The sequence below is a fragment of the Macrobrachium nipponense genome, chromosome 9 (assembly GCF_015104395.2).
Source record: "Macrobrachium nipponense isolate FS-2020 chromosome 9, ASM1510439v2, whole genome shotgun sequence".
NCBI lineage: Eukaryota > Metazoa > Arthropoda > Malacostraca > Decapoda > Palaemonidae > Macrobrachium > Macrobrachium nipponense.
This window is the reverse complement of record NC_061110.1, coordinates 64,559,242-64,569,241: the sequence shown is the minus strand read 5'-3', so window position 1 is coordinate 64,569,241 and position 10,000 is coordinate 64,559,242. Positions and strand designations below refer to the sequence as shown.

Here is a 10,000-nt window from a genome sequence, read left to right as displayed (position 1 = left end):
CACGACACTAGGCCATTACCTTTAGAAGAGCTTTGTCTTTACTTTATAAAGCAACGATTGCCCTGACTTAGCGAAATACGCAAACACCGACAACGAAACAAATGAGGAATCTACTTTTACCAGGCTGCCCCGGTGACATTATTGGGGTGTACCAAGCATCTGTTGGGAAACATTATTCAATATTACACAATATGGCTACAAAGAAACAGATTTACAAAGGAAAACAATAAAAAAATGAGGTGATGGAGTACCTCAAGTCGAAGGAGGATTTCAAAATAATGCTGTAGGACAAAAGAAATCTGGGGCAAGTAAGGCATTGCATCATGTCTACTTGGAGATCGAAAGCAAGTACAAGTATGCATACAAACCCCGCCCCCCAAACGGCCACTTCTCACAGAGAACAGTTGTACGCGAGGGATGCCAATTTCAGAACCCTAAAACCCAAAATTTATCTTAAGCATTATCTACTTTTCATATACAGGTTACCGTAGATTTGTATATATTTCCCAGGTTGTATTAACTTTGTGAAATCATGTATGGCCGCTGACAGTTCAACCAGTTCACAACGGAATATCGAGTACTCTGTTGTAAACCAGTTTATAAATCAAATTACCTTAACAGTTTGATATTTCATGTGTCAGCTGATGCATGCTAACCATCGCATGTTAACTATGCGAGATCGCCAGGCAAGGCCCGATAAAATAATTGACGATCAATGTTCATGCCCAGGACATGCAATTCAATGGACTATATATCATATCTTTATGTAGAAAAACTCAGTAAAAAAATTCTAATACATGTAAAAAATTGCATAACCCATTAACTTATGCACTTCAACAGAAAACTGGCTTAACAGTAATACCAAAAGATACCCACTCATCAAATAGTGGGTGTGGCCTAACTATGCCATTCATTCCACATTTCTCCATCTCCCGCAATATCCACCCTCTCAGCTGAATGAACAAACGATAATAACCACTAGTTTTTCGAGCTGCATCTGCTGCTGCTCAAATAAAAAAAAAAAAAGTAAAAAAGGAGCTACTTGCTAATTATATCAACCCGGACCGTCAGGGAACATTTCTCTGTAGTTTGTCGAGAAGAAGAAGAGAGCATTTCAATGATTTTTCGTCGCTAATGGACTTTCAATCAAACATTCCACAATGAATAAGGCAAAAGTAGCCATCTTATATGAATAGAGACAACCATCCACATGTCTGTCGTTTTCGTTGACTTCTCCCTCTTGCTGCCACCATGATCAGGCGTGGTACCACGTTCAAATGTTCGAATTGCATTTGCTCCACCGATCGAGGAGTCTAATAATTATCAGACCTGTTAAACTGGGAAAGGATACTTTCATAGACGCTTCTGACATCCTTTTTCTAGGACACTTATGACATCCTTTTTCCACAGAAAAGTTCAAATGTTGACTCAACCAAAACTGCAAACAGAAAAACCACTATTCCACACTACCCTCCACTTGCACGCACTGCCGCTTGAAAGGCTCTCCCTCCCAAACCTTGAAGTGCGTTTCATGTGGTGAAGTAGTGCTACCCTATACCCTCGGTTCCTCTACTCATGATTTCAGAGTAACTAATCATTCTTATACACTCCTTGCTTAAATCATGCATGGGCAACTACGGCCACGTACTTCTCTGGGCCCCCAATCGTATTTACCTTTAGTATATTAACTTAAATGATTACTCTGTAAAAAATATATTTACACCAATTTTTGGGTAAAGTGCTGGCCCTAATTAGCTATCAGTGCACGTTACTACTTCGTTACATTTGGTATAGTAATAGAAAAGAAAAATTCATCTATTTTTATACCAAAAGCATATTAAACTTCTATTTTTTTTTAATTACAATCATAGACGTTTATACCACATCACCCCTGACTCCAGTCTACGATCTACGTCCAGAGCATCTATAATCTTTTATGATATGAGGAAACTTCTACATCTGTACTGTTTTTGTCCCAAGAAATTGTTGGAAATATTTTCTCGCCCAAACAGAGGCGTGAAACTAATGTTTTCAACGGTGTTTGTTTCCGACTTTATTTGCGTATTACAAAGAAAACTTTCAAACCCACTTGGGATGTCCCACTGAAATTTTCATTCTTATTCTTTTGTTTTTAAAGTAGTAAAAAAGTTATGAAAGTTAATAAAACTTATACGATTTTCAGCATTTTTTTTTTCTCAAAGACCGCATTATTTTTTAAAAACATATATATATTAATAATTGTGTAGCTGCAATTCGACACAATGCTTGATGCACAGAAATATTACAAACCATATCATGCGGCCCGAGGTCACTTTGATAAGTCATGAGGAGGCTGACACTTGCCAAAAGGTCACCCTACCCTGAATTAAATACTCTAAGTTCATGATACACATTACCGAACCCACAACTCGTATACTCTAGGAAAGCCACGACGAAACCATGCACTAGCTTCAGGAGTTTGCTTTTACAAGCATACTGGTTGAAACTTCCCATAGATTATCAAGCTCAAGAAGTAGCTCAATTGATTGGATAGGATGCTATGAGAGAGAGAGAGAGAGAGAGAGAGAGAGAGAGAGAGAGAGAGAGAGAGAGAGAGAGAGAGAGAGAGAGAGAGAGAGAGAGAGAGAGAGATGAAACAATCCCGGAAACCATAAACCACATGCTTAAGAAGTGTCCACACTTCATGCCTCTAGCTATAGGAACTGACATCTTGCTTCTACCTTACTTTTCACTAACCACTTTACGATGAGAAATTTCGTTATCTTTCATTAACTCTTCCCTTCCTGCCTGTGACAGTAAGTTGGCGCAATTCTAAATATAAATAAATATTCACTTTCGGTAAAGTTGTATCTTGGATTCAAAAATATATATAATAACGTGCCATACAATATTTCCATCTACATACACTATATTTATATTTATTATATATACAAAGTATTTGTTTCTGGGTACATGAAATACGACTGTGAAAGGTACAATTTCAAGAATCGATTAAAATGTCGTGAGACTATTACAACTACTATATCTTCGTCTTATTATTATCCAATAATCTAAATGACAACATCGAGGTAACTAGAAATTGTCTATGAGAGGAAGGCTTGTAAGCATGAACTGGTAAAACGGCAGTTTCACCCCTTCAAGATGAAAGAAATCGAAGTCCACATGAATACTATGAACAGCATCTACATTTGCAGATGTTACATGCAAAGCAATAACTGACAGACCAATTTAAAACTGAATACTGTTCTCACAACGACGGTAAAGACGACAGAATAAGAAAGTTGCCCTCACAAATTCCAAAGGTTCAAACGAATAACAGCACCACATGAATTCATATCTACAGCAAGAAATTCAAACATAAAGCTGACAACGACCGAAACTAAAGTATCAATTATAATGATAAAATAAAAAAATAAAATTGATGGAGGAATCTTTAAATGATCTACATCCACTGTTAGATTCAAAGCACTTACCTCTGCAGGCTATTCGCTAATATCTAATCACAGTCCTGAATTCTACAAATGAGTCGTCAATCACTACTACGCAATAGTACTAACAAGAAATCGCGTTTAGTCATTTGAGGAATTCTAGGTATTAACAAAATATACGAATAATTCGTTGAGATCGTAAGTGTGCCCTACAGTTCATAAAACAATATTTCTATAAAGTATTTTTTCTCATTTGGAATGAAAAAACATCTGACTGGGAATCGGGTGGCCTGATTGAATGCAATAAAGATAAATACTGCACTTATCAGTTGGAGATGCAAAAGCTATGGCATTCCAGTTAAATGTGTACAGCTTATGGAAACTTTCTATGAACGAAATAGATGAGGTCTTAGTCAAATGAGGGCAGACCATTCAGATAAGAATGAAATAATATTAGATGAGGTGTAAGAATGAATGAGGATGAATCTTTCAATACTTAGGAACAATGATATCAACGTAGGTTCTCTTGAGCTGAAATTTAGAGAATGACTACAAAAGGTACTTTCAACAATGGCAGGACTAATGAGATCAGGAAATCAAATCGAGTAAAACTGCATACGTGAGGAAGTCTGGTGCGACCAGTTTGAATAGTACATGGACATGAATCATGGTATGAAAATGAAACAAATCCAGATACACTGTCAATTTGTGAATGAAGTTTCAAGAAGAACATAGGGATTAAATTGGCAGATTAGTGTTAGAAATGGTATCTAAGGAAATGACGGAAGTCTCAATGTAGATGAGATGTGGATGGAGATGAAGATGTCTTGGACATTATCCTTTCACCTTCTCTGAAAGGTTCAAGCGTGACACTGGTCGTCGGGATCCTGTGGGGAATATAGTACAAGAGTTGGAAGACTCAGACCTATATAAATAAGGATGACAGCTGCGAGAAGGGTGGCTGGAGATGAGAATGAGAAGAGAAGAGAAGAGAAGAGATCTCAGCGGAGTTTCAGAGGCACTCGGAGTCACGCCGCGTTGGAGGCGATGACGAAGATATGTTTGCTGCTTCTTTCTGCTATATATAGTCTCATTGGGTTAGAGCTTAGTCTTGACATAATTACTGAAAAACTAAATAGACCTATTTTAGTTACATACCATGACAAGAAGAACGCAAACAATAGTGTTTTTTCTTTTTTTCAAAATTATAATTCGAAAAACCGATAACCCCTGTCGGTTCTCCCAAATCTATATTAAAAGCTACGATAACCAATTTATACCCATTACATCGCAACACAGTTTGCATCGAAATTACCTTCGGGGAGATCAATCTGTCCTCTGCTAATAATGTCTTTGCTAATATGATTAGCTCTACAGAGGCTGTCTTATTTCCTTCATATTCAAAGCAGTTGTAAAAGACCTCCCACGTCGAACCACCTGGCCTAACCTGCTAGGGCAGCTCCACTCTTATGAATGGGCTGAGTTCTCAGGTGTTGAGATATCGTTGCATACACTTTGTCAGCCAAGATTCGAAGAACCTATACTTGCACATGTATGAATATGATATATGTATATATTATATCTATCTATATCTATATATATAGAGAGAGAGAGAGAGAGAGAGAGAGAGAGAGAGCCCAATACGCCTTGTCCACACTAGCGGATACGGTACGACGGGCATACACTGTTCCCATATTCCGTTCCACTATACCAACCGACCGGGTATGGGGCCAGAATGATGCGATTATCTGGTAACACTGCATCAGTAGCGAGAGAAAATATAAACAGCTAGAAGTGCCCGTCGGGCATGCCCGCTAGTGTGCAAAGGCCATTAGTTTTCAAAACTAGACAACTTCCTCCACTATTTCCTACTTATGAAAATCTTTTGTAAGAGTAATTCTAATATACACGACCTTGGTCCCAATCAATCATGACACTTTTAAGTGTTCTTAAAATACCTCTCCAAGAATTGGATGTTACTTTAAAAATAAAATTGATTTCCTTCCACTTATAAGTAAAAAAATAACCCTTTCTTTTAACTCAAAAAATTGAACTTTTCATAGCAGAATTCGAGAGACCTAACAGCATCATGCAAAGGTAGTGTGTGTGTGTGTGTGTGTGTGTGTGTGTGTGAACTCTGGAAGGAAAATTAATCGGGAAATTATCAAAATACCCAAGTAAAAACCTGCAAGGTTTACAAAAAGTCTGAGAATATTATATTACCAGTCAGCTGGTGGAAGCACTCGTGTCCGAAATATAACCCCCTGGTGTTTTTTATGGGTACCTAACCTATATATATATATTATATATATATATATATATATATATATATATATATATATATATATATACATTAAAATGGAAAACCTTAATTGCAGCTAATACTTTCGTGATGCTGTCATCGTCAGACTCACTACAGCACAAAATTTTCGTTTTTACTCTCATTCCTTCATATAAATATTATGCTCGTCACGTGTCAACTCGTGATGTTTAGCGCGTGCGCACACATACACAGATTGATATATAAACAGAAAACCACACAGACTGTGTGTGTGTGTTTGTGTGTGTGTCTGTGTGTTCCTTCAGCCACGGGGCAGAGGAAGGGTCCATTGAGCTGTCACAAACTCAAATACGTGAGTTATGTTCCGCCAGACTTTCTAATCATCCGCTTTTCTTCGAACTCCTTCGATGTGACGCATTTTCCGGATTGCCTCCTACTTTCTCCTTAACAAGCCGACATTCTGAATGACGATTCGAACATTCCGGAACCAGGGATGATAAGCCTTTCGTTATTTCAAGACCTAAAGGAGAGAGAGAGAGAGAGAGAGAGAGAGAGAGAGAGAGAGAGAGAGAGAGAGAGAGAGAATTTGATTTATCACTACTAGTTAGTTAGACCCTAGAAATATACCGCGGCACCGGTAATTTACCTTCTTTGCCGTATTAAAATCGTCCAATAAAGTCCCAGCAACTCAGTAACGAAAAAGTTATCTTGTTATCCTAAGTGATGTGGAAGCCCAGTTATAAAATACAAACATTTTCAATTTTTACGGTAAATCAAGCCAATAGAGTCATAGACAAATAAGTAGAAAGTAATATTATAACTGACCTTCAATATAATATCACGCGCACCAAGTACTCATGTTTCAATGCAACGGCGATTAATACTTGAAAGTGATGAGTCTCTATAAACAAAAAAGATACCAATCTGAAGACATACAAGTTCACCATCTGCCAGGCGGTGCTTAGGATAAGAGAGCCTTCACCACAGTCGCTTCTGCTATCACCGTTCAGGGAGTCCATTTTGGATTGCCTTTAAGCTACGCTGAAATGACATCATACCATGAAAGGTGAAGTTTCCAGCAAACAAAAAATTTCTGAAGCACTTGTATGAAACTTCTGTCATTTTTGTATCCAGCTTCAGGAAGGTGAATTTGTAACAACTGTATGGCCACATATCTTCATCATTGCTGCTACTAAGGACAAGGAAAACTTGAGCAGAATTGTTGCTTCTATTCGCAGTTTTCCCATTGGTGGCAACTTACGCTAAGCTCCACAAAGCTTCCAGATTAGCTGGTTGCGAAGTATTTATATAAATATCTACTCACCTTTAATTACTGCAATAAATATGCAGGATGTAAGATAGCATTAAAACCTGTTCGTCTATTACAAACAATGAGCATATCTCAAACTGAAAAGCTGAGGACGAGGATTAATACTACTATGGACGACGGAGTCAATTCAAGAGTTTTATATGACATGGAAACAATGTCAACAACTAAAAATCTTTCACTTATTGTGAGGACAATGAAAAATGGTGTGCCTATGTTGTTTTACTTTATAGCAGTTGGAACCAGCGTTGGAACAGCGTTTTGTGTCGCAATTAACAACACCCGGGACCTTTATCTTCTTAAAAACTAAATTTTATTTCATTGCTATTTTCTCTTCCCGTTTCCCATGACTTGACTCTATTTCTTCCTTTTTATCCAACTCACTCAAGTTCACTCTCTAATGGTTCACCTTCCTGCAAGTATCCAAATCATGAAAAATAACATGCAGTCGAAGACATAAAAGCGAGGTAAAAGTGCAAAGGATAAAGCTAAATCATGTCATTATGATGCCCAGCATACAGAGGGTAACTAGAAGGAATGGGGGTTGTCAAACTTTGCACTTCAAAAGACTCTTCCCGGAACAAAAGAACAAAAACGTAACTGTAGCTGTTCTGATCAGTAAACAACGACCCTACAATAGCCTGCACTTTTAATCATCTTGTTATCTTATAATTAACGGTAATTCCAAAAATTTCCTAACTTAAATTAACCTGCACTATATACTGGACATTCAATTTCAGAGAAATATCTACGTAAATTATGTATCACATCTACAAAGGTGACAGGGGTAAAACCACATCATAACATGGAAGCTGATAAGTACATAAGTTCGCTAAACGGGTGTATGCATACATACATACATACATACTACATACATCATACATACATACATACATATATATATATATATATATATATATATATATATATATATATATATAAGCGAATTCCACAGGAAAATGATAGTCAGGATTTCTGACTATCATTTTCCTGTGGAATTCGCTTATTTAGGAAGTCACGTGCATCTACTGTGATTTTTTCAGATACAATATAATATATATATATAGATATATATTTATATAGTACTATATATATAAGAGAATTCCCAGGAAAATGATAGGCAGGATTTCTGACTATCATTTTGCCTGTGGAATTCGCCTATTTAGGAAGTCACGTGCATATCCTGTGTTTTTTCAGACATATAATATATATATTATATATATAATATATATATATATATATATATATATTATATATGATATATATATATTATATATTTTATATATATATTATATTATATATATATAATATATATATATATTATATAATATATATAGTATGTATGTCTACTGTTACCTTTTTACTAGATACATATGCAACTGTAGTAATAGCCACAATGCCCTCCTAACTTCTTGAATGCTTTGCTCTTTTTTGGATACGCTTGTCACTACAAAGCCTGAAGATCCAAGTTCAAAGAATTTTTTTTTTAAAGAAACTGTGATGTCCGGTATCGGGGAAACGAACCCAGGTCCCATAATCACAAAGAGATCACGTTGCCGACCTGACCACGAGAAGGTCGGCAACGTGACCTCTTTGTGATTATGGGACCTGGGTTTCGTTTCCCGATACCGGACATCACAATTTCTTCAAAAAAATTTCTTTGATCTACCTTGGATCTTTCAGGCTTTGTAGTGACAAGAGTATCCAAAAAAGCGAGCACAAAATTCAAAAGTTAAGAGGGCATTGCGGCTATTACAGTGTATGTGTAATATATATTTATAATATGGTATATATGGGGGGTTGGGTGTGTATATATAAATTATATAATAATATATTATACATACATGAGTGAGTCGTATCACATTACCGTGATTCATATGCATACATCGAGCTCAGGGGAATTGTTTAGTCAATAAGAAATTCGTCGGCTCACGGGTGCGAACCATCGAACCAACAAAATCAGGACGCACAGTGAAGCATGTAGACCACACAGGCACCATCATCATTAATAAAATTATTATTCTAATGATATTGTCACAACCAATTTCCTTCAGCGAAAAATTTCTATCGTTCTCATTTTACCTAAACAACGGAAATGACGACTCTGGCTCACGTACTGCAATAAACACAAAAAGTACAATACTAATAATTAACCAAATAATCCAAAAGAACTTTCATTGACAAACGTCAAAAAACAAAATAAGATTTCATATGAAAATTGAAATGTCGTTACTCTACCTATTTCAAGTTTAGAAAGACAAAGAAAAGAAAAAAATCTAAAGTCACGAAAAATCTATAGTCATGAAAGCTGGGAACAGGAACCGCCGCCACAGATTCCTAATCTATCCATAAAAATAAGATCCGAGTGGATCTTTGTGTCCTCCCCGGGTGACAGTAGGAGAGACTTGACACAGTCACCCACCACCCCCAAACTGAATTGTTCGCCCCGGGTGGGGGGGCCAGGGTAGGTAGGTAGGAAAACGGGAGGGTAGGGGAGACATCCACCTTCCTTTTGCAAACCTGTTTGTCCGTCCAGTGGGGCGGGGTAGATAGGGGATCTGGGAATTAAGGGAGAGAGCACCGCCGTTCCAGCGCCCCAAGGTCGTAAGCAATATATAACCAACGAAGCATGACTTTGTGCGTTAAGGGTAACTACCATAAAAAGTGGATGCTAACTATCATAAAAAGTGAATACTGCTTGCAGCAGCAATATATAAAACAGTCTTATCAAACGGCCTCCAAATGTGCTTCTGTGGGAGATCAAACGCCTAACGACGACTTGCACCTCCACCGGCGAGAAGGTTACTACTACACTTGAAAATGACGACGTCCAAAGAAGCATTTAAGAGAGCGCACACACACTAAGAGCGAACGCCTTTGTTTGTGCATCACTTGCGTACGTTTAAATGGAAGTTTTCTGCTCGAGCACCAAAAATCATGCGGCATTTACATTGCATTAAATAT

General features: G+C 37.3%; 2 protein-coding genes across 4 annotated transcripts in view; one reads left to right on the top strand and one right to left on the bottom strand.

Annotated features, from left to right (window-relative positions):
- The window catches only part of LOC135218237 (nuclear migration protein nudC-like), a 522,861-nt gene that overhangs the window by 143,842 nt on the left and 369,019 nt on the right, over nt 1–10,000 (bottom strand). The gene's annotated exons all lie outside the window — the stretch shown is intronic.
- LOC135218238 (uncharacterized) overlaps nt 1–10,000 on the top strand; it is a 220,274-nt gene that overhangs the window by 859 nt on the left and 209,415 nt on the right. The window lies entirely within an intron of this gene.